The sequence below is a fragment of the Palaemon carinicauda genome, chromosome 4, assembly GCF_036898095.1.
Source record: "Palaemon carinicauda isolate YSFRI2023 chromosome 4, ASM3689809v2, whole genome shotgun sequence".
Lineage (NCBI taxonomy): Eukaryota > Metazoa > Arthropoda > Malacostraca > Decapoda > Palaemonidae > Palaemon > Palaemon carinicauda.
In genome coordinates this window covers 94706422-94734316 of record NC_090728.1, presented here as the reverse complement: position 1 = coordinate 94734316, position 27895 = coordinate 94706422, and the positions used below count along the sequence as shown (strand labels likewise).

At 48.4% G+C, this 27895-nt stretch overlaps 1 protein-coding gene across 5 annotated transcripts in view; it reads left to right on the top strand.

The window, feature by feature from the left end:
- The first annotated feature begins 509 nt into the window (after positions 1 to 509).
- Positions 510 to 27895, top strand: part of LOC137640067 (ubiquitin carboxyl-terminal hydrolase 20-like) — a 318666-nt gene continuing 291280 nt past the window's right edge. The window contains exon 1 of one of the 5 annotated variants that reach the window (XM_068372501.1): positions 510 to 573. The gene's annotated coding sequence lies outside the window, so the exon portion shown is untranslated. Of the gene's footprint in view, positions 613 to 762; positions 784 to 3545; positions 3651 to 27895 lie in introns of those variants that run through there. The other 4 variants (XM_068372497.1, XM_068372498.1, XM_068372500.1 and 1 more) reach the window with 4 other exon arrangements.

The following is a 27895-nucleotide window of genomic DNA, read 5'->3' as shown; positions in this document are numbered from 1 at the left end:
ATCCTTCTGGTCTTGCTGTGTAATATTGCATTCCGTAAAGTGTCTTAAATTCTAGTTTGTCAAGAAAGTGCTGAATAAAGGAAAAATCTTTGACAAGTTTGCCAATAATGTTACCTATATATCTTTGAACAAGGAACCTTTACATCTAAGTTATTTAAACGATATTAACAATCCAATGATGACAACTTGGAGAGTGGTCATTGCCGGCAAAAATAATTTGATAAACTTTTCAAGGAACGCACTTTTCTTAACAGTAACAATTTTCGTCAAGATACCAAATAATAATTGTATTATATATATTAACAACTAAAATTATTCCATCTAAAATTCAACAAAATTACCAAGTATACCAAGTAAGTAAGTATAAAATTAGTCTTCTGTTGATGCAACAGTAAATATTTTCTGATAGACGTATAAGGAAAAGGGATGGAAATAGATAGTTTAAATGCTTGAATATATCTTCGAAATCTTTAATGAGAAAAGTTGATGCTCATTTTTTAAGAAAATCTAATGTTTTGATTTCGCGAGAGTCTTTTTCTTATAGCCTGCCTGAATGTCGTCTGCGATTCAAAGGCAAGTCTAAAGTGTCATCGTCATTTGCTTCTATAGTATGTAAGCCAGCAGAAATATTGGAAGTACTATTAAATATTGCGAATTTTAATCTTGATGTAAAATTACCACTAGTTTGTTTAGTATCGAGTACCATGTCTACGCGTAGTGAGGTGGTGTTCCTTTTCATTTTCCACATCTTTGTTGACATGACATTAATTTCATTATCCATAGGTATGTTTTATCCTAGTCCATAGCTAAATCATTCTTTAACATGAGACTGTCGGATGTTTGTTGTAGTGCAGTTTTCAGAGTATTAGATTTAAATTAAACCTATGGTAGGTTTGTGCTGCATAGCCTAGTTTAGGCCTAGGTTAGGTTAGTACTTTACGAGCAAGTTGGTTTAGTCATAAAGTCAGGTAAAATGTCATACTAAGTTTTGAAAATTTTAAGGTCAAAGAGATGTATTGTCAAAAGATATGGTGTTACCAGGTATAAGATATTCTCGGCGGTGTAATTAAGAGCCAGTGTTCCCACGTATCATTTATTGCGTGTCTCGCTTACATGGTGGATTCGAGGCCTACTGACGTTAGCGCTTGTATCTTGGTGCGGACATGGATACATTTTGTGTGACATATACTTATGCTACATCCCTCCCAAGCTATGCACTACTGCAATACGGTATTATTTTACTGGGGAATGTAATCTAGGAAAAAAACTACTTGTTCCTATAGAAAAAATTACGCTCTTTGAAAATGACACTCGTTCCCGTCGCAAATGAATAGTTTCAGAAATATATATATATCTATATCCTACGATACTGGGGTACCCCCAGTGGGAACTTGGGGTTTTGGGTGTGGAAAACATACTGGGGAATCGATATATAATCGTAGAACAAACCTTTTCTTCTCTAAGCATTATCTTCTTGGATGTATAATAAACGGAGGAAAAGACAAAATAGTATAACTGGATAAACTTTGGAGGAGCCTTTGCAAAGGCTATGTCTCATGAAAAAATACGGTAACCAGAGCTGCCAACGTGTGGTGTAGATCTGTGGCAATGTTAGCGTAACATGCTAACATTAGCAGTGTTTTTCATTTATTTTTTCTCATTCTACTTGCTGGTTGTAGTCGCTCCCGTTCGTTCGTTTGTATATAGCAGGTTTCCACCTTCTGCGCAGAGGCTCGTTCTCCACCAATAGGATTTCTTCTTCTCTATCCGTGAAATGTAATTTTGTCTTCTTCACCAGCTTTATTCAAGTCTATTACTTGATCCAGTTCATCTATACTATTCCTTTTATGTAATACCCTCGTATACATATTACGATTGACACCAGTATTACACCTTTTATTATCCGATACCTTATAAAATCACCCCATTTTATATTTCCATTAAATATTATTTATCATACATTCCATTTTATCTTCCTAAATTAGTTTTATTCATTTTGTTATTACCTTGTCACACCCCAATTTCACATAAATACTTGCTCTGGACAAGTTTCCCATTCTAGTTCATTCATGTTCACCCTCTAGACTCCGTTGTTTTCCCGTTAACCAATCACGAACCCATACGTATTGAAAGTTTGCACAAGGGGGTTGTCGGTTAATATTTCCCTACCCCTTTCCCTTATTTCTTTAAGTGGTCTATTCATACCCCTTCCACCAAATCCTTTTCCGTGGAAACCTGTGTCCTACTCAGGTGTTCGTTATTTCAAGTGAGTTTTTTTTTTTCATATTTTGCGATGGAGGACGTTATAGAAACTTGTAGCGGCTGCAGTATTCAATACCTAAAAGCATTTGCTAAATTTTATGGTGATATTTTCGATACGACATCCAATGTTGATAATTTCCTTAAATCACAATGTTATACCTCAACGTTTACAGTGCCCGAAGTGCCATTCCTTCTTATCTTACAGGAAAGACATTCACGTTTTCTAAAACCAAAAAGAAACGACAGTGTGGTTATAATGTTACCACGTATAAGGGTACCACAAGTGTTTTCGTCTGGGTCATAAAGGTAAGTCTTTCAACAAAAGGCATTATATTGGGTTTGTGACCTGGGAACTTCTAGGTTAGGTTAGGTGGGTTTGTTAGGTTCTGTACACTTTTTGTACCTTTTTATATATTGTGTAAACTGTATATGGAAAAATTCTTTAAAACACACATGATAATATTACCGTAGTATTGCTAACGTTAGCAATGCCACCGCAACGTTGGTAACGCTGTGTATCATTGGTAACGTTGCTAATATTATCGTTCGGAGTACATACGTGAGGTTTGTGACCTGGGAACCTCTAGGTTAGGTTAGGTAGGTTTGTTAGGTTCTGTACCCTTTTTGTATCTTTTTATATATTGTGTAAAGGGTATATGGAAAAATTCTTTAAAATACACATGGTAATATTATTGTAGCATTTGCCACCGTAACGTTGGTAACGCTGTGTATCATTGGTAACGTTGCTAATGTTATCGTTCGCAGTACATACGTGAGTGAAGTGACACGGAAATTGAACAAGTCATTATATTTAAACATTTTAACACAATATATATAATAATAGACGGTACCCAATAGACATTATATTTTAACATATTAACAGAAAATATATGTTTTCCTGTTGAAAATAACGTGATTTAACCGGTTTTCACCTTCATTTCATCCGTAATAACAGCAACCAGTTCGGCTACTTAAAGTTAGTCGAATTGTTTGTTTTGTTTGTTTGCGGTTGAAATGAAGGTAAAATTCAGTCAAATCATGTTATTTACTACAGGAAAACATATATTTTCTGTTCAAAATCAGAATCTGTAATACAGTAAAACTTTACTTGCAATACATACATAAACCAGAAAGTCAAGATCAGAGACAAACGTAAGAATCCAGAACAGGGAAATTGACAAATTTTTTGCAAAATAATGGCTAAGCAAATTAAAACTTAATAATTGTCTTACAGACAAAATGCACTTTATTTTCCACCTTCATAGTTCTTCATCCAAGCTGGACGTTTGGATGGGCTTGAACTACATCTGTTAGTGGGTGGTGAGCTACCGTGGCCTGCATCTACCTCGTGGTCCTGGGTTCATGGCATTCCTGCAACTGGTTATATGGTAGAGCACTCTCTTTGCTGCAATATATTTTACGTGGTGGAAATTTCTCTTGGATTGCCTGTCATTCCCATTTATTTTGAATAAATACTGTTTGTATGGAAGTCTTCATTTTCACTCCCGCCTAATCCCATTTCATACTGACTACATCCTGCACGAGGACTTGGTTGCCTGCACGTAGATATGGCAGCTGCTTTCTTATACTTCTATCTCTCTATGTGAAGTTTTGACCATAGCCTTTTCTTCATGTGGCCACTGGGCCATAACAATAATTATAATAGCGCCAACATATTTCTGCGTGTCATAAAGAGCGACAAACAAGGACAGGACGAGGGGACTGGGAATCCCCTCTCCTGTATTGTTGTTTCCTGTTAAAAAGCAAAGAAGAGTATTTGGGGGAGAATGACTGCTCCCTGCACTCTAGGGGTGTCTGAATGTACGTGGATGTAGTACGATTGAGATTAAAAGATGTGAGATTGGAAGTATGCTTTGGAATAGAAAGATGTATTGGCCTTGTGTGAGACAAAGATAAAAGGGAAGGGTGAAGTAATGTTTGGTAAAGTAACAAATAGTGTGTCTGGAATTGAAAGGGGAAGAGCTTTATTCCTGAGGGAATGGGTGACAGGTAAAGTAGTGAAATGGAAGAAGGTGTCATTTAGGTTAATGTGGGGAAGGTTATAGAGAATATTGGGCTTTTGTCAGTGCGTATTGGCTGGGTTGTGAGAAAAGGGAAGAGAGCAAAATGAATTCTGGTATGAGTTAACTAGGTGTGTAGAAGGACTGAGTAGGAGGAGTTATGTAGTTGTAATGGGTGTCTTAAATGCCAGAATGGGTGCTGGAGAGGTAGAAGGTGTCATTGGGAAGTATAGCATACCAGGTGAAAATGAGAGTGTGAAAGACTGCTAGATAGGTGTTTTGAACAAGATCTTGTGATAGGTAATAGTTTTTTTCAAGAAAAAAAGATATAAATAAGTGTACATGAGTAAGAGTAGCAAATGGAAAGGCGGTAGAAAGGTTATTGATGGACTGTGTGGTGATAACAAGAAGGATTTGTTCCCATACTAACAAACCTTCCATTATTTATGTGGATTATCTTTCAGCAGCAGCTGGAGGAAGCCATTAGACTTTAATTGCGAGGTGGCAACCTTGCCTAACCGCTTGAGTGGGTAGGCTGGTGGTGGCTGGGGGGTACCCAGCTGCCTATATATATACTCTCACAGCAGTGAGAGATGTCACTTTTTCTTTTGGCTCAGTAGATATTGGATGTGTCCGCTCTCCTCCTGACTGTCATTGAACTTTTTCAATTCTGCTTTTTCTTTTCAGGAGTGCATGTTTTCTCTTGCGATCGTCTTCATCATGCAAACCTGTCTAGGGCGCGAGGGTGCCGCGTGCGGGACCTTCATATCGTCGTTGGAGACCGACCCACACGCTTTGTGTATTACTTGCCGAGGGCATCGATGTGACAAGAGTTCGCCCTGCGCAGAGTGCAGGGAGTGGTCTGCCTCCCAATGGGAGAAATTTAGGCAGTGTAGGAAGAAGGAGACAAAGTGCGACTGCTCTCCCTCAGGGGCGAGCAGAGCGTGCTCTTCTTCTCGCACTCCCAATCTCTCTCAAAAGCTCCTTTTCGCTTGCGCTCTTACGACAGACAATCGAGTAGGAGCACAGATCGATTAACTCATTGGCAACCCCGGGGTACTGGGGGGCGTTGTTGCTTCCCCTAGAGGAGCAACTTCTCCTTCAGCTGCTGGTGAGCCATTTTCCCTTTCAGATCTGCTGCAGGTGTGGTCATCCTTAGGTATTTCGGGCCCCCCTTCGAAGGAAGAACTTCTGTGATTTCTTCAGCGTGGTGCCAGGAAGGAACCTTCTCCAGAGACGTTGACATCTCATGCTTTGGAACTGTGCGAGATCCATTTGTCGCCTTCTCCCAGCCCTTCCACGCGTGGACGAGGTGATCGTTCGTGTTCGCCCCTCCAACAACCCCCTGCTGACGACAACCCTCCCCCCATCCTGGGACCTAGTTATCCCCTAACCTTCAACCTTCTGTTTCTCCCACAGGAACCCGCAGGTTGCAGGTGTGGATCTTCCGGGGACCAGCTTTCCCACCATCAGCAGCGTGAAAGGACGAGCATCACCATCGCCTCGGCCTTCTGGACACTCCTCCCCTGATCACTGTTCGCAAGGATCAGAAGATCGTAATGATCATAGATCATCACGATCCGAGAGCTCATCTTTTGGAAGACGCTCATACTCAAGAGCATCGCACTCACGAGACCACAGGTCTCAAAGCTCTCTTTGGAGGCGTTCCTCTTCACAAGGACGAGTCTTGTGATCGCATTGTACACGATCTTGAGCAAAGTCTAGACCTAGGTCCATATGCTCGCGTTCTAGATCTCTGCGATCTAGATCATGAGAACAGCACTCGAACTCGTAAGGACGACGTTCTTGTTCACATTCACGAGGGTACCGTTCACGAGAACGACGTTCTTGATTGTGAGGCCAACACTCATGTTCCCTTGCTAGGCATCCTCGACTTTCACCGTTCTTGAATGAGAACTAGATGCTCTCGTTCACGAACATCTCGTTCATGATCACGAACCGCATGTTCGCGGTCAAGGTCTAGACATTCCGTGTCTAGAGGTATTGGTAGGAGTACACACAGTCCATCAGCACATAGCCCCTCAACTAGACCTTCCAAACAACCTCGGACTGGACCTGAAGATGAGAATGACCATTCATCTTACAGGCGTCCAGCTAAATCCCTAGTGCCTTTCACTGCCTGGGGAGTTCTAGCAAAGCGTTCGCCTACGTGACACTTGGAAACGCGTCCCGCTGTTACGCGTTCTCCAACGAGAGTAGTCCTACTCAGAGGCCTCCTCTGCCGACTTCGTCGGACGTAGGTGCTTCTCTGTGGCAGCAGGAAGGCGTTAGACCTCCTTCTTCCTCTGTGGCTCCTGTTGGGAGCACTTCTGCTCGTGAATCGTATCTGTTGATGTGTGAAACTAGCGATTCTGTGCGTGAATATGGCAATTTTATGAATAGTACTTACCTGGCAGTTATATATATATATAGCCAAGTCTCTGACTTCCGGCAGAATTTATTCAAAAATCGCGGCAACCGCCTTGTGGTGGTTGTGTGGTTAGGTGGTTAACAACCCTTACAGGGTGGTACCTGGAATCATTCCTGTTTTCTGTTCTTCAGATTATCTCTGCCAGTCGGATTGACAACATCGTTGGTCCGCCATTAAGAGTTTTTCGAATCGCTTTCCCTACATCGCTTTTTTGGACTTCGTTTGGTGAAGTACACTGTATTGGGATTTGGCAATCGTGTTTTGTTATTTTTTTTTTGTATTTTGGCTTTGTTTATCATGAGTGAAAAACTTCATATTCGTGTATGTGCGAGTGATGTATGCAAGGTGAGGTTACTGAAAGTGTCGGTTGACCCTCACACAGTTTGTATGGGTTACAGGGGGTTTGAATGTGCACTAAATAATAGGTGCAAGGAATGCGAGGGTTTAAATGAAGATGATTGGTTAGCTATGAAGCCCTATGTGGGCAAGCTTGAACTCGTTAGAGTTAGGAGAGCTAAATCAAAGTCAAAGTCTGCTAGTGAAGCTAGCTTAGGTTTATCTATTAACCCTTTAATTGTTACCTCTTTGGAAGTTGTTCCTTCCCCGATTGTAGTAACTCCTGCCCCTTCTACAGGATCTGCGCCTACGGATGACCCTCGGTATGCCAGGATGGCTGCTGAGTTGGAGGCCATTAAAGCACAAATTGCGGCCTTTAAAGGTAAGGGTGAAAGTGATATTAGTGCTTGTGAAAGGGCAGTGGAGGTGGCAGCTGATCGAATCTGTCATATCCCTAGGTCTAGACCTCTACCAAGCTCCCAGGACCAAGGGAGAAGGTACGTTGAAAGGCGAAAGGGCGTGAGAGGTGCTTATTCTCGGTCAGTCGTCGCCTCAGACAGTCCTGTTGCGACCTCCCAGGCTGCTCTTGACCGCCGTAGAAAAGGCGTGTCGGATACTTTAATGTCTTCACCTGATCATTCTCCCAGACGCAAGTGGCGATACGAATCAAGACCGACGAAGAGAAGGTGGGACCGGGATGTGCAGTCTCGCTCTCCCTCTCCCGGTTCGAGTAGCCGAGAACCTGATCCTTCGTAGGACAACTTCGTTGTTGTTCCTGTTAAGAGGACGAAACAGAGAGTCCTTAGCCCAGTTAAACCTGATAAACTTCCTGCTTCTACTGCCAGCGCTCCCTAACAGCTGCCTCCTTCGGAACCGCGAGAACCAGCAGAAGTTGCTAAAGCTTTCATGGCTGTTATGCAGGAACAGCTTTCATCGCTAGTGCAAGCTTTCAGCCGACCTTCTTCACAGTCCGTCAGACGTAAGGATGTCTCTTTGCCTTTTAAGAGATCGTCTTCTAAGAGGGAACGAAGTATCTCTTCAAAGAAACCTCTGCGCACTTCGTCGGCCGTACGACAACGCACACCCTCTTCATCGGCCCGACGCCAGGACATTACTTCCTCTCGCTCTCGGCGCCAGGACGATACTGCCTCTTGTTCTTGGCGCCAGGACGATACTGCCTCTCGTTCTCGGCGCCAGGACGATTCCGCTTCTCGCTCGAAGCTCCAGGACGATTACGCCTCGCGTTTTAGGAAGCAAGACGAATGCAGCCTGCATTATCAGGACGAATGCAGCCTGCATTATCAGGACGAATGCAGCCTGCATTATCAGGACGAATGCAGCCTGCCTTATCAGGACGAATGCAGCCTGCCTTATCAGGACGATACCTCTTCTCGTCATCAGGACAATACCTCTTCTCGCCGACAGGACGATAGCCGCGCTCGGCGCCAGGATGACACCTACGCTCGGCGCCAGGACGCAAACAGCTCTTGGTGCCAGGCTGCTTGCAGCCCACTTCTTCAAGATGTTGACCTTGATCAGGACCTCGATGATATATATCGGAAGAGGAAGAAAAACCTACCGACTCTGCTAGTGATTATAAGGTTCTATCTCGCTCTCTTTTAGAACTTTATGGGGAGGAATTTCAACCTTCGGCGCCTCGTTCTCCTCAGTCTCAATTCACCAGGAAGAAGGCTACGAAGCATTCAGCCTTCATCAAAATGAAACTTTCAATTTCGGCCAGGAAAGCACTCGCTAAGGTGGGTGTTTGGATGAAGGAATGGAGGCAAGCAGTCAAGATCACCTTTTCTTTCCCACCATCTCGGCTCGCTTCCAAGGCCGGTATGTGGTATGAAACGGGAACCTTTGGGTCTAGGAGTGCTTGCCTCCTCCCAAGGTGACTTCTCTGCTCTTGTGGACTCGGCAAGAAGACATGCACTGAACTCTGCCAAGGTGATGTGGTCCATGTCGGAACTTGATCACCTCGTCAAGGGAATTTTCAGGGTTTTCGAGGTTTTTAGCTTTCTGGACTGGTCTCTCAGGACTCTGGCCAGGAAGACTGAACTCTTGGAAGGCACGAAGGACCTGACGAGTATCATGTCCTGCATGGACAACCCTCTAAGGGATAGGGCGAATGAATTGGCTTCCCTTTTCTCAGTAGGGGTCTTAAAGAAGAGGGCCCTATTGTGCTCCTTCACCTCTAGATTGGTGACTGTTGCCCAGAAGTTGGAGCTGCTTTACGCCCCTCTGTCACACCATCTTTTTCCCAAAGCTCTGGTCAGATATATCTCCCTTTCTCTGGCACAGAAGGCTACTCAGGACCTTTTATCTCGGTCTGCCAGAAAGCCTTTGCCTGTTGCTCTTGCTCCTCTGAAGAAGGAAGAGAAGAAGTTCCAGCAGCCCTTTCGGAGTAGGGCTTCCTCGAGAGCGGATTTCAGGGGGAGAAGACAAGAGTCAGGGCCAAGGACTAGCAGGGTGCGTTTAGGCCCCGATCCAAAAAATGAGATGGAAGTCCTCCAGACAACAGTAAGGGCAAGAGTGTCTCGTTTTTGGCAGTCTTGGAAGAGGAGAGGGGCGGACACCTGGTCCCTCTCGATCATCAAAGAAGGTTACAAGATCCCCTTTTTAAAGAAGCCTCCTCTCTCAGACACTCCCCTAGCCTTAGTAGCTCAGTACGCCATGCGGGGAAACAAGAGGCTCTTCTGGAGCTAGTCGACCAGATGTTGGTCAAGGGAGCAATAGAGCCAGTCCGGGACCTTACCTCCCCAGGCTTTTACGATCGCCTATTTCTGGTTCGCAAGAACTCGGGTGGATGGAGACCAGTCCTAGATGTCAGCTCTCTGAACGCCTTCGTGAAGAAAACAAAGTTCTTCATGGAGACGACTCAGTCCGTGCTGGCAGCAGTTCGTCCAGGCGACTGGATGGTATCTCTTGACCTGCAGGACGCTTATTTTCACGTCCCCATTCATCCGACTTCAAGGAAATATCTGAGATTTGTGATTCAGGACAAGTGCTTTCAATTCAGGGCACTTTGCTTCGGTCTCAGCACGGCTCCTCAAGTTTTCACCAAGCTAATGGCGAACGTGGCAGGCTGGTTACATCAGGAGGGGATAAGGGTATCCTTCTATCTGGACGACTGGCTGATCCGATCACAGTCGAAAGAAAAATGTCTGGAGGACCTGGGACTCATCATCAACAGGTAGAAGTCTCAGACCGAACCGAATTAGACTATTCTCTATTTGGGGATAGTTCTGAATTCAGTTCTTTTTCGGGCTTCTCCCTCCCAGGAAAGGCAGCCCAGGTGCCTAGAGAAAGTCAAAGAATTTTTAAAGAATCAGGAATGCTCTGCGAAGGAGTGGACGAGTCTGCTGGGAACTCTATCCTCCCTAGAGCAGTTTGTCTCGTTGGGAAGACTGCACCTAAGGCCTCTGCAACACTTCCTCGCAAAGGTATGGAACAGAAAGACCGAGGAGGACTCCTTTTCTTTTCCCATTCTGACAGAGATCAAGGATCTTTTGATGTGGTGGCTGGACCCAGCTCTGTTAGGAGAAGGGATCTCCTTGTACAAGAAGAACCCCGACCTATTGTTATTCTCAGACGCGTCAGAGTCAGGCAGGGGAGCAACACTAGGGAACAAGGAGGTCTCAGGCGTTTGGGAAGGAAGTCAGGTCAGTTGGCATATCAATAGGACGGAGTTGATGGCCATTTTGTTAGGGCTAAAGGCCTTCAAAACCTCGGTGTCAGGGAAGACTGTGGAGATCAATTCAGACAACACCACAGCTCTTGGGTACATCAGGAAACAAGGGGGAACTCACTCCCTCTATCTGTTCAGAACAGCGAGAGAGCTTTTCCTTTGGGCGAGCGAGAACAGGACTCGGCTGTTGACGAGGTTTGTTCAAGGGCAGAGAAACATCAGGGCAGACATGCTCAGCAGGAAGGGACAAGTTCTTCTCACAGAGTGGACTCTCAACCCGCATGTTTGTCAGAGCCTCTGGAAGTTGTGGGGCAGACCTGTAATAGACCTTTTCGCCTCCAACTTGAACAAGAGGATCCCAACTACTGCTCCCTAGTCCTGGACAAGGAAGCGGTAGCAGTGGACGCCTTCTTGATGGATTGGACGGGGATGGACATGTATGCGTTTCCCCCATTCAAAATCATCAATCTGGTCGTCAGGAAATTCGCTCTCCTCGATTTGGGACGAATGATCCTAGTGGCTCCATTCTGGCCTGCAAGGGAATAGTTCACCGAAGTGGTGGGCATGCTGATGGACTTCCCAAAAAGACTCCCGGCAAGTCCAGATCTTCTCAGACAGCCCCACTTCGAGAGATATCATCAAACCCTCTCGCTTTCAATCTGACTGCCTTCAGACTGTCGAGAAGCTCGTTAGATCTCGAGGCTTTTCGGCACAAGCGGCGAAAGCTATTGCCAGAGCAAGGAGGATCTCGTCACAAAGAGTCTACCAGTCTAAGTCAGAGACCTTTAGAGCTTGGTGCAGGCGGCACAAGGTTTCCTCGACCACTACCTCTCTGAGCCACATTGCAGACTTTTTTTTTGTACCTCAGGCAGGATGCTAAGCTGGCTGTATCTACCATAAAAGGATACAGGAGTATGCTGTCAACCGTCTTTAGGCATAGAGGCCTAGAGTTGTCTCAAAATAAGGATTTGCAGGACCTCGTTAGGTCCTTTGAGACGACGAAACAGGTACAATTAAGACCCCCATCTTGGAACCTGGATGTGGTGTTTAAGTTTCTGTGCTCCAAGAAATTTGAACCTATCTCGCAAGCCTCTCTTCAAGATGTAACTAAGAAAACCCTCTTCCTTATGACTCTAGCGACTTCCAAAAGGGTCAGCGAGGTCCAGGCAATTGAGAAGCGTGTAGGCATCAATCAAAATGGAGCGGTTTATGCCTTAAGGTTCGACTTTCTCGCCAAGAACGAGAACCCTTCAAAACAATGGCCTAGGACCTTTGAGGTTCCTAACCTCACGAACCTAGTGGGTCAGGAGCAGGAAAGACTCCTCTGCCCAGTTAGGGCTCTCAAGGCTTATTTGGCCCACACTAAGAATGTGAGGGGTGCATCCAACTCATTATGGTGTTCTGTGAAGGATCCTCAAAAACCCCTGTCAAAGAATGCTTTGTCCTTTTTCCTGAGGGAAACTATTAGGGAAGCCCAGCTCTTATGTAAGGAAGAACACTTCGCCCTGTTGAAAGTACGGGCTCACGAAGTAAGAGCCATTGCTACCTCACTGGCATATCAGAAAAATATGTCAGTTAGGCAAATCATGGAGGAGCAACTCTGTCTTCGCTTCTCATTACCTCAGAGAGGTGAGAGTAGACTATGACAAGTGTTATACCTTGGCCCCATACGTAGCTGCGGCTTCTGTATTAGGCAAAGGAGTTACTACCCCCACTCAACCTTAGTTTGTATACATGTATGAAGGTTTGTGTTTTTTATGGTTGTCTGAGGACCTCGTCTTGTGGTACGGTTCCCTCAGTCCAGATCGATAGCTTATATCTATTTCTGCAGGGTTAGGTGGTTAGTTTTAGTAAGGTTGCAGGTTTTTATTACTGTATATGGGGCGAAGGTAGTTTCTGAAGTCTAGTCAAGTTGTTGGTCTTACCCCTTTGACAGACTCGATTGAGTTGTTTGCAGCATAGCAGGTCTACTCCTGGCTGAACACTCCTAAGGGAAAGCGACTCTAGAGGCAGTAACCATTGAAGTCAGCTACCTTAGCAGGTAAGGAATCAAGGTGTTTTTTCTCCTACAACTCTTTGGTTGTTTCCCCAACGATGTTTACTGTCTGTTTCCCTCATCCAAATGTGTGAATCAGCTATATATATATAACTGCCAGGTAAGTACTATTCATAAAAATGGAGTTTTTATGATAAAACAAAGTTTTGTGAATACTTACCTGGCAGTTATATATATATTTTAAAGCCCACCCACCTCCCCTCAGGAGACAGGTTGGGCAAAGATAATCTGAAGAACAGAAAACGGGAATGATTCCAGGTACCACCCTGTAAGGGTTGTTAACCATCTAACCACACAACCACCACAAGGCGGTTGTCGCGATTTTCGAATAAATTCTGCTGGAAGTCAGAGACTTAGTTATATATATATAACTACCAGGTAAGTATTCACAAAACTTTGTTGTATCATAAAAACTCCATTTTCACGAGCATATCAGCGATTTCCGCGAGCAATTCACGAGCAGATGTGTCGGAACCACGAGCAAGTGCGGTACCAACACCTTCGCCTCATCCCTCTGCGTCTCCCACCTCCTGCCAAAGACCAACACCCTTCCCAGAAGGGTTCAAGGAGCCCCCTAATAGGTTCGTGAATGTTCCTATTAGTCCGGAATTTCCTTCGCGTCCGAAGGTACGTGTTCCTATGCCTCAAGAGGTTATCACCTCCCTTGTCTGGAGATCCTTCTAGAGTTCCACCCAAAGGACACCCTCCTAGGGAATTCCAGGGTATACCTAGAGGTTCAGAGCTTCCTCCATGGGTCAGCACCTTCATGTCCACCCTCATGAAGACTGAATGTGGCTCTTACACTGCCACAACCTCCGACAGTCTCAGTCAAGGCAACCCCTAGGATCCCCCTGGAACTCTCGTTGGGTTCGTCAGTTGGGAGTCAGGACCCTAGAAGGAGATCAACGGCAGACAGAGCACGCAGATCACCTCCACCCCAATCGCATGCTGAAGGCCCTAATCCTTCTAATTCTTGTATGGCCAATTTACCTTTCATACCAGTGAAGTTAGAGGTGGTCATAACTAGGAAGCAGAGGAGAAGGATGAGAGGCGTAACACCACCTCACGCCGATATCTTCCATCCTAGGATTAGTAGGGACAGAGGCTCGCCCCGGGAAATTGCAGTCCATCCCTTCAACCCTCAAGAAATTGAAGTAGTGCCTCTGGACCAACGTCTAGTTTCTGTACCTCCTCCAGAGAAAGAGACTCCTGCTCCTGCTGCCAAGGCTTCTTCTAGTGCCTCAAAGACATCGCATTTTCCCCCTCCTTAGACTGCGGAGGAACGTCGTGTGCGGAGGGAATCAAAGGACACAAAGACGAAACCTAAGAACACCGAGGCACGGGAAGCTAGACTGGCTTAGGCAAGGAGGTGGTCTTCTGTGGCGGGCCCACCCAGTGATTCTGTTGGTGACCTTTACCTACCCCAGGCTCTGGATGTGGGTCTGGAGGTGGACGACCCCTTAGACTCGGAGGATGAGTATCTTCCAAAGGCGGCCAGTCCGAACTATCACTCCGAACAGGAGAGACGTGAGTTGGAACATACCTTACCTTTTGGCAGGTCTTTGCCTGTATGAGGGCCTTCAACAGTCTGTCCACTCCTGGTTCCACCATCCAGGAAAGGAAGGATACGGTTCTCGATGAAATATTCGAGACCCAGAAGCCTTCCAGGTCTAGTGCAGCTCTGCCCTGGTCCAAAGGTCTGACAGCTGCCCAAAGGAAAGCTATCGTCCAGATAGCTGGAACTTCTAGTTCCTTGAGGGCAGATTCCTCCCCTCAGTCCCCTTCCACCTCCTTTCATTTTACAAAGGAAGTATTATGAGATCGAAGGGGAACCACATTCCGCCATGACCCTCGACCCTTCGGTAGAGTCCCTACTGAAGGGTGTACCAACTCAAACCCTCTCCTCTCTGAAGACCTCCCTTTTTGGCAGTTGAACCCCTGAACATAGAGAGAGGCACAAAGTATGCCATGCAGGCTGCATCGTGGCTGGATCTATGGTTGGGATCCTTAGGCTTCGTGGTTCGCTCCCACGATCTTTCGAAGGAGTCGTCCAGGAAGACGTTTTAGTCCTTTCTGTAGTCAGGTACCCGGACACCGTTGAGTTCCTGTCGCCCCACGTTGTCAACCTGTGGACGAACGTCATCCTCAAGAGAAGGGATACCATCAAAGGTCGTTTCCACAAACAGGTGCCGAAAGTGGAGGTCTCTTGGATGAGGAATTCCACCACCAAGGGTTCATCTCTCTTCGTTCCGGAAGAAATACAGAGAAGGCTGCTGAGCGATGGAGGAAATCGTCTAACGATTCTCTCCTCCATAGGGCCATCACATTGCAGACCTATGGTAGACCTTACCAGTCCTCTCAGCCTCAGCAAGCACCTTCCTCTACTCACCAGTCAACTTCTAGGTCCTTGGAACCTTCTAAGGTGTCGAAGTGGCCCTTTCCGTCCAAGGGACAGAAGGGGTCCAAGTTCTTTAGAGGAAAGAAGGGAGGAAAGGGAGGTGGCTGCAGTGGTCCTTCCCAGTAGGAGTGGCATTCCTCATCACCCACCACCTGTGGGAGGATGCGTACAGTGTCGCTGGCAGAGGTGACAGCTTCATGGGACAGATCCCTGGACGGTCGAAGGGATCGCCCTAGAGTATCGTGTCCTGTTCATTCAATCTCTCCCTCCTCTGACTCGGGATCCAGTGCATCTAAGCTTCTATGTGAAGGGATCCGCAAAGGAGCTGGCCCTCAGGGCCGAAGTCCAGACCATGCTGCAGAAGGGCACTCTCCAAGAGATCGTGGAAGGGTCCCCAGGCTTCTACAGTCAAATTTTTATGGTGAAAAAGACGACTGGAGGCTGGAGACCTGTCATCGATCTCTCTCCTCTGAACAAGTTTGTTCAGCAAACTCAGTTCAGAATGGAGACGGCAGACATGGTCATCCAAGCTGTTCGTCCAAGGGACGTCATGTGCACACTGGATCTGAAGGATGCATACTTCCAGGTACCAATCCATCCATCCTCAAGGAAGTATCTGAGATTCGTACACAAATAAAAGACATACCAGTTCAAGGTTCAATGCTTCGGGCTCACGACAGCTCCTCAGGTATTCACCAGAGTGTTTGCCCTAGTGTCATCTTTGGCTCACAGGAATGGCATCCATCTTCTTAGATATCTGGACAACTGGCTGATCCTAGCAGACTCGGAGATGACCCTTCTTCGTCACTGGGACATGCTTATCAAGCTTTGTTAGGATCTGGGGATCCTGATAAATCACGAAAAGTCATCATTGCAACCTTCACAAAGGCTTGTATACTTTGGTATGATCATAGACACTGTCCAAGCGAAAGTCTTCTCATCAGACGAAAGAGTCCACAGACTGCAGACTGAAGGAAGGGGCCGCTTCCTTCCTCAGGAAAGAGGTTCTTCAGCCTCTCGTTGGTTGAGTTTGTTAGGCCATCTAACCTCTCATCCATCCTGTTCCAAATGGCCGCCTCAAGATAAGATCCTTACAGTGGCAGCTGAAGTCCGTTTGGAACCAACACTCCGATCCACCGGACACCCGAGTTCCCATAACTCAGGATCAGGTGTTGGATTTGAGTTGGTGGATGGTAGATGAAAACCTTCAAAGAGGACAGAATCTTCTTGTTACCTTCTGGATTTGATGCTTTTCACAGATGCATCAAAAGAAGGGTGGTGGCTCACCTGCTGCACCATATGATATCCGGCCTTTGGTCAGAGTTAGAAAGGTACCAGCACATAAATCCTCTAGAGATGAGAACAGCCTACCTAGCTCTTCATCTGTTCCAACAGTACCTGACAGGTCACTGTGGTGTTGATGAGCGACAGCACCACAGTAGTAGCTTACATAATCAAACAGGGCGGTACCTTTTTGCAGCCTCCATGCCATCTTGCAGTAAAGATCCTCAGATGGTCAGAAGAACATTTTGTGTCTCTATCAGCTCGATTCATTCCCATCAAGAGCAATGTGCTCACGGGCAATCTGAGCAGAGCGTCTGAGATAGTAGGCTCCGAATGGTCTTTGAATCGTCAGATAGCCAACAAAGTCCTGACTTTGGGGGGTTCCCCGAGTGTAGACCTGTTTGCAACATCTCTGAACAGCAACCTTCCGCTGTACTGTTCTCCATTCTTGAACCCTCAGACTCTATGGCAAGATGCATTTCAACAACAAAAGGGACAACATCGACGTGTACGCCTTTCCCGTTTTGTCTGATGAGAAGACTGCTCAACAAAACCAGAGCGTCCAGAGATCTAATGATGACCCTTGTAGCTCTGCTATAACATCATGCTGAGTGGGTTCCGGACCTCTGCAACTTCTAGTAGATCTACTGAGAGAACTCCCTCCATGATCAGATCCCCACACGTGAACATCTTCCACAAGACTGTGCAGTCGCTTCGACGTCACGCGTGGAGACTATTCAGCATCTCCTCTCTCAGAAGGGCTTTTCACGACAAGTTGTAGAGCAAATGTCCTCAGCCTCGGTCTACCAGTTTAAATGGAGAGTATTCTGTGGTTGGTGTCGTGGAAGGAATATCTCCACTTGATGCCACTATTCCAGTAATAGCGAAGTTCCTTGTATACCTTCTGGAGGAAAAATCCTTTGTCTCGTCGGTGAAAGGCTATCGCTCAGCCATAAGCCTTGCCTTCAAGCTGAAAGGAGTAGATATATCCTCTTTGCTGGAGCTTTCTTTACTCGGAGTTATGAGATCACTTGCCCCCAGTTGGAGATTCGGCCTCCTCCTTGGAACATGGTCAAGTCCTGAGATACTTGAAAGGACCTCCTTATGAACCATTACACCATGCAATTGACCGAAATCTCACTTTGAAGACAGCGTTCCTGTTCGCTTTAGACTCGGTAAAGAGAGTCTGTAAACTTCATGGCTTCTCGTATGACATTGCCCATTCAAAGGGATGGGAGGAAGTGACACTCAACTTCATCCCTGAGTTTATTGCCAAGACTCGAAATCCGGGGTTACTGGACCATAGATTCGGGCCCTATCAGATTGCAAGTCTTCGTTCTGTAACCAATGACCCAGATCAGTTGTTACTATGCCCAGTGAGGAGTTTGAGATACTATCTTAAATGCACTGCACCAACACGGCCCAGACTAATACCTCTGTTTGTTAGTTCAGGAAGAGTAAAGAGGAGGATCACCAAAAACACGGTTTCCTCCTGGATTCGCCAAGTAATTGAAAGAGCCTTGGCTCCTGATCCTCCTCAGGCTCGTTGACCTAGAGCCCATGATGTCAGGGGAATCAGCACTTCCCTGGCATTCAAAAGCAACTTCTCCGTGTTGCAAGTTCTTCAAGTGGGCGTGTGGAAGAGACAGACCACCTTCACAGCCCATTACTTAAAAGATGTGACCCATGGGAGACTTGATACGTTAAAAATTGGTCCTGTGGTGGCTGCAACAAGTGGTTTAAGATACCTCAGGCTCCTTGATGGACAAGTAGCAATTGGTTGAGAGCATTGGTTACCCTGGTTAAGACTGGGTTGAATGAGAAGAATGTCTGGCATTCCTTTCTTCATCTTTCCCTCCCTAGGGGTACAGCACCATAGGTCCCTCCACAAGCTGGCTTCCACCTCTGCAGGTAATTATCACAATGTTCCTACTCGCTTGGCTTCAGCCAAGAGAGTTAGTGAGCTCCATGGTCTATCTTCTGACATCTTCCACTCAAGGAGATGGGGAGAAGTAATTCTCAGCTATGTCCCTGAGTTCATTGCTAAGACTCAAAATCCGGGTGTGCTGGACCCTAGGTTTGGCCCATTCAGGATAGAGTCTTTATTCTGTAACCAAAGATCCAGAACAACTGTTATTTTGTCCAGTGAGGAGTCTGAAGTGTTACCTTAAGAGAACGGCTACAGTTCACCCTCGTGTACAAGCACTGTTTGTCAGCAAGAGGAAGGTCAAGAGGAGGGTCACAAGGAATTCCATTTCCTTCTGGATACGGAAAGCGATCAAGTTCGCCCTCAATCCAGACCCTCCTCCTTCCAAATGACCCAGAGCTCATGACATCAGGGTCATTGCAATGTCCCTGGTATTCAAAAAGAACTACTCTGTGGCACAGGTACTGCAAGCTGGCGTGTGGAAATGTGAAACGATGTTCACCTCCCACTACCTGCAAGACATAACCCACAAGAACCAGGACACATTCTCCATAGGCCTTGTGGTGGCTGCACAACAAGTGGTGTAAACACCTCAAGCTCCTTGATGGACAAGGTTACCCGGGTTAGTCTGGGGTGAACGATTAGAGTGACAGGCTCTTCCTTCCTTTCAACCCCCCCCCCCCCCCCCCGGAGAAAACAGCACCATAGTCCCTATGTGCAATCTGATCTCACCTCTCTGCAGGTAAGACTCATTTCACTTGTATCCTAAGTATAGAAATAATACTTTGTTGCGCCCCCAATACCTCTTCAAGGGTGGGTATTGGGTAAAGTCTAAGTAATCTCGGGTTTGTATTAGAGTTCCAGCATTAAAGACAAGCCGCGTTGCTAGTTTTACAAACACACAAACTTCTGCGGTCTGCTAATAGCACTTGCCCTTAATAGGGCATAGCATGCGAATTTAGTGAGGGTAGAGTTCCTACTACTTCGGACTTACCGAAGTAGAGAGAACCCCTGGTCAAAATACCAAAGCCAGTTGGTAAAGGACTCCCTCCCTCTTAAGAGTGTGTCCACCCAATATAAATAGTGGAAGGTTTGTATTTGTGTCGGAACAATTGATAAATTTGTAATAATTTGTATTTTTCCTATTATACAAACATTCCACTATTTATACACATTGGCCCGCCACCCTGTCCCCCAAGAAGTCCTGCCAATAAACAAAGTGGTTACTCAACCCAGGTGAGTGTGTGAGTGGGGGTAGCCAGGCTACCCCCACCCCCACCTGCTAACTAACGGGTGAGGCAGGCTACCCCCACTCCCACCTGCTAACTAGCGGGTGAGGTAGTTATCCCTCACCGAAAATTACCATGGCTAGTTCAGCTTTGCTGAAAACAATATACCTAATATAAATAGTGAAATGTTTGTATGTTAGGAAAAATACAAAATATTACAATTTTGTCATTTGTTCCGACACAGATACAAACCTTTGCTATTTATAGAGTATTACTTTTGGCAACTCTGAAAACCAGCCAAGACAATTTTAGTGAAGGATAATTACCCCATCTGCTAGTTAGTGGGAGGGGGTTAGGGGTAGACTAGCTACCCCGCTCACTCACACCTGTCGGTTGAGTATCCACTTTTGCTTTTGGCTCGGTAGAGTGCGGACGTGCCGTCTCTCTCTCCCGTTAAACAAACTGCCTTGACTTTATTACTTTTCCTTTTTCTTTTGTGTGTATCGGTGTGGTTTGGTTATTGTCCCGCTATGCGGACATGTCCAGTGATTGAAGGCCGCCACTGCGGCACCTTCATGTCGTCCGTGGAGACGGACCCACACCCATTATATCCGGCTTGCCGGGGAACTCAGTGTTCGCGGGACAACACCTGTTCCGAGTATAGGGAGTGGCCTGCCTCCCAGTGGGAGAGGTTTGCGCGTAAGAAGAAGAAGAAGTCTAAACGCGAATCTTCGCTTTCGGGGTCTTCCTTGAAATCGAAGAAATCACTGGCTTCTGCTTCCTCTACGCCCAAATCTCTACCCGAAGCTAATCTTCGACCAGGCTCTTCCGGGGCACGGTCGAGCAGTAGCACAGGGCTTGTGACTCCAGGTCAACCCTGTGGGATAGACGAAGGTGGTGGCTCCCCTAGTGAGTCGGCTCTTTCTCTTCCCCCAGGGAGTGCCTGTTCTTTTCCAGACCTTGTGTCTTTGTGGCCATCGCTGGGCATTGATGGTCCCCCTACGAAGGAAGTTCTACTCGAACTCCTTCAAAGGGGAGCAGAGAGAAGGCGGTCATCTCCTTCCTCTGTGGAGGTCGATCCTCCTCTTCTGGGCGCAGGCGGTGTTGCCTGTTGGTCAGGCCGAGAGTCAGGTTCCGACGCCGTGGAGTTAGCTAACCCACCAGGGGTGGTGGCAGGGCTCTCTCCAAGGCAAGCTTTTCCTTCGGGGGAACATATCTCTCATTCGCAAGAGAAGATTGCCTCTGTGCATCGGCAATCTCCTTACGCTTTAGGTTCTCCTCCAAGGGCGGAAAGAGAACCTTGATATAAGCGTACTTCTCCTTCGGGTGAACTCTCCTCCCTTGCGTAGGAATTATCTGTAGACCTTAATCAGTCTCCCCCTCGGGCAGAGTCTGTTGAACGTTCCTCTCCGGAGGTTTGTAGAGTGGAGGGGTGGGTAACACCTCTCCACCCCGACGTTCTCCTCCTCGGGCTGTGAGGAGACGTCTTTTTTAACCTGCTGGTTCTCCTCACGTTGACCTTTCGGGGTCTCGTGACGATCACCCTTTGTGCTGGCGTGATTGTAAGCCTTCGGGCTCTCGTTATGTTGATCCTGTGGGTTCACATGACAGTAGGAGTCCTTCGGGTCTCCGTCGCGCTGAACCTTCGGGCTCTCGCGACTTGAAACCTTTGGGTTTCCATTACACTGAACCCTCGGGCTCTCGTAATGACGGTAATGTTGAACCCCCGGGTTCTCGTACCGTCAGTCACGTTGATCCTTCAAGATCTCGTGACAGAGGAACCTCGGTTCCTCGTTACGTTGACCCTTAGGGGTCTCATAACCTGAGTTATGCTGAACCATTGGGCTCTCGTAACTTTAGTCGCGCTAACACTTCAGTGTATCGTAACAGAGAAACTTCGGTTTCTTGTTGCGTTGATCCTTCGTGTTCGCGCAACACAGTTCACGCTGAACTTTCGGGTTCTCGTGACCAGAGTCATTCTTTTTATTTATGACAGAGTTTTCGAACTCTCGTTGTGTTGATCGTTCGCGCTCACACAACACAAGCTATCGTGAACCTTCGGGTGAGCGTAGCAGTGAGTTCTCTCACCAACCTGAGAGCTCTCGCGCGCATGACCAAGTTGGCGCGCACGACCGTCTTGGCGAGTGCAAACAAAATGGCGAACATGGCACGGGGGTTCATTCTATGGCGCGCCATGCGCGCGAACATCCTGTTGCTCGCCATGTGCGCAAACATCCTGTTGCTCGCCATGCACGCGAACATCCTGTTGCTCGCCATGCACGCAAACATCCTGTTGCTCGCCATGCACGCGAATAACACACTGCGCGCCATGCGCGCGAGCAACCTTATGCGCGCCAGGTGTGCGAACAACCTCATGCGTGCCTCGAGTGCGAAAAAGGTGCGCGCAATCGGGAAGGGCGCGCGCACGCGCACCCTTCCGCCTACCAACAGTTCGGCGCAAGAGCGCACGACCATCTTGGCGCTCACAATCAGTCTCTCGAGCCCCTTAGGCCTCAACAGAGACAACAGTCGCCTGCGCGACCAAGCCCAGACCCTATCCCTAAGGGTAGGCCTGTGCCGATCTTGTCTGTTGGGAAGCCTCCATCAGACAAGAGGGTTAGGAAACCTGCCCAGGTTCCTAAACCCAGGGAGCAGTTCTTTCCTAAGGACCTCCCCCTTAGTTCCTCAGGAGCCCGTGACCCCCCGTAGTTTAGCACATTATTCAATGTAAGGCGCCAAGCCATGAAAGGAGTCGTTCCCTGCTCCCTGTCCTTAGGTGACACACCTAGGATCCCCTTATCGCCTCCTCTCTTCCCAGGGTCCTCTCCTCCCTCCGATCTTAGGAGGAGTTCGGGAGGTCCCGCACAGGCGGGTCCTTCTGGCAAGGGGAGACGGTCATCCCCTTGCAAAAGACCTCTGGAGCAGATTAGGCATGAACCTCAGGGTAGCCCCCTGCAGTTCAAGATGCCACAGGGCAGGCCAAAAGGGAAAAGGAAAAGGATTCGTTCTTCGCCCCCCAAGGAGGATAGGGTTACTTCCTATGGAGACTCCTTCCGTCCTTTATCGGTCGAAATAGTGTCTAAGGAGGCACGACCTGCAACCGGACGGGACTCACCCCGTACGGCAACGGACTTACATTCCACCTGTAAGCCGACGGAGTCCTCTTGGCCCTTGGGGACAGAGGACCTCCGGCCTCGTGGGAGGGAACCAAAGGATTTGTTCACCATCCCCAAATCTGCGGCTAGGCCTCCTTCCTCACTGCCTCCCAGGCAGCTGGAAGCGAGCACCTCCTCGGCAGTCTCCCTATCCCCAGTCTATCCAGTTGACAACTTCGACCCACTCTGGGCTCCTATGGATGAGAGCTCGGACGTGGAAGGGCAGAGTGATCTCAAGGACGACGCTCTGCCAGCAGCTGCTAGCCCTAAGCTTACGGAGGATGAGAGGAAGGAGTCGGAACACGCCTTCTGGCAGGTCCTAGCCTACATCCGTTCCATCAATGGACTTCCAGATCCATCGGCAGCCCCTCTAGATGGAAAAGAAACGGTCCTTGACCAGTTGTATGGCACTCAGAAACCTCATATGACCCGTGCAGCTTTGTCCTGGTCAAAGGGGTTGAAGAGTGCCAAACAGAAGGCAGTGTCCCAGGCAACTGGGTCCACCTCTTCTCTCCGCTCCAACTCATCCTCCAAGCTCCTACCTTCTCCGTATGTGTTTCAGAGTAGGTAGTATGAGGTCCTCGGGGAATCTCTTCGAACGTTGCCTCTCGACCACTCTATAGAGGCACTCTCGAAGGCCATCCCCTTCGAGAAACTTACGAGACTTTCAGTCTCCTTTTCGGCCTCTGAAATCCTAAACCAGGAGAAGGTGGCGAAGTACGCCATGCAGGCTACTTCGTGGCTGGATTTCTGGTTAGGATCCTTAGGACAACTGATGCGGTCTAAGGACCTGTCTCTGGAGTCCTCCAGGAAGTCTTTGGAGACTTTCCTATTATCTGGCACTCGGGCCATCGAGTTCCTCTTCCATCAGGTAGTGAACCTTTGGGCCAACACTATCCTGAAGAGGAGAGATGCCATCATAGGCAAGTTCCATAGACATCTCCCTCAGGCCGAAGTAGCGAGACTGAGAAATGCTCCTTTTGAGGGCAATTCTTTGTTCCATCCCGAGGATGTCGAGCGGGTGGCAGAGAGGTGGAGGAAGTCCAGTCAGGACTCCCTCATTCAAAAGGTCTTAACGGCTAGAGTTTACCCCTCTCAGCCACAGTGGAAAGCACAGCAAAACCCGCAGCCGAAAAGGGCTAGGGACCCAAAACAGCAGGGTAAAAAGGGTGCAAAGCAGGCCTTTCACAGCAAAAAGTCCTTTCGTGGAGGAAAGGGTAAGAAGGGATCTGGTCAAGGCCGGTCCAATAAGACAGGCAATCCTCCCATTTGCCCACCTGTGGGGGGATGCCTGCAAAGCCGCTGGCAGAGGTGGCTTCACCACAGGGCCGAACCCTGGACGGTCAAGGTGATTCGTTCAGGGTATCGTATCCCGTTCACGCTCTCTCTCCCTCCACTGACTCGAGTGCCGATTCCATCGAACTTCTGTGCGAAGGGATCCGCACAGGAGTTTGCCCTCAGGGCAGAAGTCCAGTCCTTGTTGGAGAAGGACGCTCTCCAGGATGTCCTCGACGGGTCCCCAGGCTTCTACAGTCGACTCTTTCTTGTGAAAAAGACATCTGGAGGCTGGAGACCAGTCATCGACCTCTCGGCCCTGAAAAGGTTTGTCGAACAGACACCTTTCAGGATGGAGACGGCCGACACAGTCAGACAAGCGATAAGACCCCAGGACTTCATGTGCACTCTAGATCTGAAGGACGCATACTTCCAGTTCCCAATTCACCCATCTTCCAGGAAGTATCTGAGATTCATGTTCAATCGGAAGCATTACCATTTCAGGGAACTGTGTTTCGGTCTTTCCACAGCACCCCAGGTATTCACGAGAGTATTCGCCCTTGTATCATGTTGGACTCACAGATTCGGCATCCATCTCCTAAGATACTTGGACGACTGGCTGATTCTGGCAGACTCGGAGGCGGCCCTTCTCCGCCACCGAGACGAGCTTCTAAGGTTTTGCCAGGATCTGGGGATCGTGGCAAACCTCGAGAAGTCTCAACTGCTCCCCTCTCAAGAACTGGTATACCTAGGCATGCGATTAGACACCCTAAGGCACAAAGCGTTTCCATCAAACGAAAGGATCCAGAGACTGAGGGAGATAGCACAGGTCTTCCTCAGTCGGGAAGAGCTCCCGGTGCAGTATTGGCTTCGCCTTCTCGGTCACCTCTCTTCTCTGACCCGACTGGTCCCCAACAGTTGCCTCCGGATGAGATCCCTCCAGTGGCGACTAAAATCACCTAGTCCGCATAGGGCTAGAGGAACAGCCGAACCTCAGGTGTTGGCTGGCGGAGCCGAACCTCTGCAAAGGGGTCGATCTTCTCATCTCTCCCCCGGAATTGATGCTTTTTTCAGATGCTTCAAAAGAAGGGTGGGTGGCTCACGTGCTGCACCATTACATCTCCAGCCAATGGTCCGAATCAGAAAGGTACCAGCACATAAATCTCTTGGAGATGAGGGCAGCCTTTCTGGCCCTCAAAAAGTTCCACCAGGTCCTGGCGGGGCACTCCGTGGTGTTGATGAGCGACAACACCATGGTAGTAGCTTATCTAAGCAAACAGGGCGGTGCCTTTTTGCAGCAGCTATGCCATCTTGCAGTAGAGATACTCAGATGGGCAGAGGACAACTCGGTGACTCTATCAGCTTGCTTCATTCCGGGCAAGCGGAATGTGCTAGCAGATAAGCTGAGCAGAGCGACTCAGATAGTTGGCACCGAGTGGTCTTTGAATTCTCTGATAGCCAACAAAGTTCTGATTTTGTGGGGTTCCCTGACTGTGGATCTGTTCGCAACGGCCCTGAATTTCAGGCTCCCGTTGTACTGCTCCCCAGTCCCGGATCCCCAAGCTCTTTGGCAAGATGCTTTCCAACAACGGTGGATAAACCTGGACGCTTACGCTTTTCCCCCGTTCTGTCTGATGAGAAAAGTCCTCAACCAGGTACGAGTAAGCAACAACTTGCAAATGACCCTCATGGCTCCGCTATGGCATCACGCAGAATGGTTCCCAGACATTCTGCATCTCCTCACGGAGATCCCGAGGGAGCTTCCTCCACAGCACGACCTCCTCAAACAACCACATGCCAACATCTTCCACAAAGCCATAGCTTCGCTTCGACTTCACGCCTGGAGACTATCCAGCACCTCCTCACACAGAGAGGCTTTTCACAACTGGTTGCGAAAAGAATGGCTGGACACCTCAGGAGATCCACAGGCAAAGTGGTCAGTTTTCTGTGGTTGGTGTCGTGGAAGGGGTATCTCTCCTCTCGATGCCTCTGTTCCAACTATAGCGGAGTTTCTAGTATACCTTCGGGAAGAAATACTTCTCTTGGTCTGGGCAGTCAAAGGCTACCGCTGAGCCTTGAGTCTCGCCTTTAGACTGAAAGGAGTCGATATTTCCTCCTCGGTGGAACTTTCTTTGCTCATACGCAGTTACGAGCTTACTTGTCCCTGAGTAATCCTCAACTACGTCCCTGAGTTTGTAGCTAAGACTCAAAATTCGGGTGTGCCGGACTCCAGGTTCGGCCCATTTCGGATAGAGAGTCTTCGTTCTGTAACCGAAGATCCAGACCAACTGTTACTATGTCCAGTAAAGAGTCTGAGGTGTTACTTAAGAAGAACAGCAAAAGCTCGCCCCCGTGTACGTGCACTTTTTGTCAGCACGGGGAAGGTCAAGAGGAGGGTTACGAGGAATACTATTTCCTCCTGGATAAGGAAAGTAATCGAATACGCGCCAGCGCGACCCCGAGCGCGATTCTCGACGGGTTTCGCAGCGCGACCCCAAGCGTGACCCCAAGCTCAATTCTCGACGGGTTTCGCAGCGCCAGCGTGACCCCAAGCGCGATTCTTGACGGGTTTCGCAGCGCGAGCAGCCGAGCGAGTCTCCAGGAGCGCCCACAACCAGGTCATCATCTTCACGATCCCCCCCCCACAAGCGCAGGACAGCGCGCTCGCAGGAGGAGGGGAAGTTTCCAGAGAGGTCTAGGCACCATTCTTCTTCTTCTTCCTTTCAGGCAGGCCCTGTGGTGTCTACTCCAAAGGATCGCCCGATCCCCTTCCCTCCAGTGGGAGTCGCTGATACTGCGTCCGTCAGTCGTCAGCCTTGGTTTGGGTCCTTTATCAGAGCTGTCGTCCAGGCTGTTAAGCCCGCCTTTGCTGATTTGGGCCTCAGACCAGCGTCCCCACTGAAGAGAAAGAGAGGAGTAGAATTCATGGTGACTTCTCCTAGGGTCAAACTGGCCCCCAAGAAGCCCGTAAGGAAGGCTCCATCCCCCCCTCAGACATTCTCTCCTTCTCCTGTGGACGAAGCTTTTCCGTCCTCAGGAGAATCTACCGAGGTGAGACCTTCTCCCACCGCACCAATGGGAGAGACCCCACCACGAGTAGGAGAATCGTCGCGTACTGGGGCGGAGAAGAGTCCTCAGGCTTCTTTGCTGGAGCCCTGCATTCCTCCTAGAAGGGAACCGAAGGACTTGAAGACCGTCCCAAAGTCTTCTTCAAGGATTCGACCAGAGCCAGCGAGACCCCAGGAGAACGTCCACGTGTCCCCCCAAGTAGAGCAGTTGGGGACAGGAGACTTTGCTGCCAATTCACCATGAGGAGAGCAGCCTGATTCAGAGCACACCTTCTGGCAGGTCCTGACTTTGATGAGGCATCTCAACAAGTTCAAGGACCCCGAGGCCTCCCCACGTGAAGGCAAGGATACGGTCCTGGACCAAGTCTATGGCACTCAAAAACCCTCTAAGGCCAGCGCGGCTCTGCCTTGGTCCCAAGGGGTGAAGAGTGCCAGAGATAAGGTTGAGGGCCAGCTTGCGGAACTCGCCTCCTCCAGCCGTTCCTCTGCTGGTAACAAGCTCCTCCCACCTCCTCGTGTCCAACAGAGGAGGTACTTCGAGATCATGGAGGAGCCTTGTTTAGCTCTTCCTCCTCACCACTCCGTGGAAGAGCTTACCAGGGGAGTCTCTCTTGAGAGACTCTCCAACCGGCAGGTGACATTCTCGGCAACGGAGATCCTGAGTCAGGAGAAGGTCGCAAAGTGTGCCATGCAGGCCACTTCGTTGCTGGATGTCTGGCTAGGGTCTCTGGGCATCCTGTTGCGTTCCGAGGATCTTTCCAA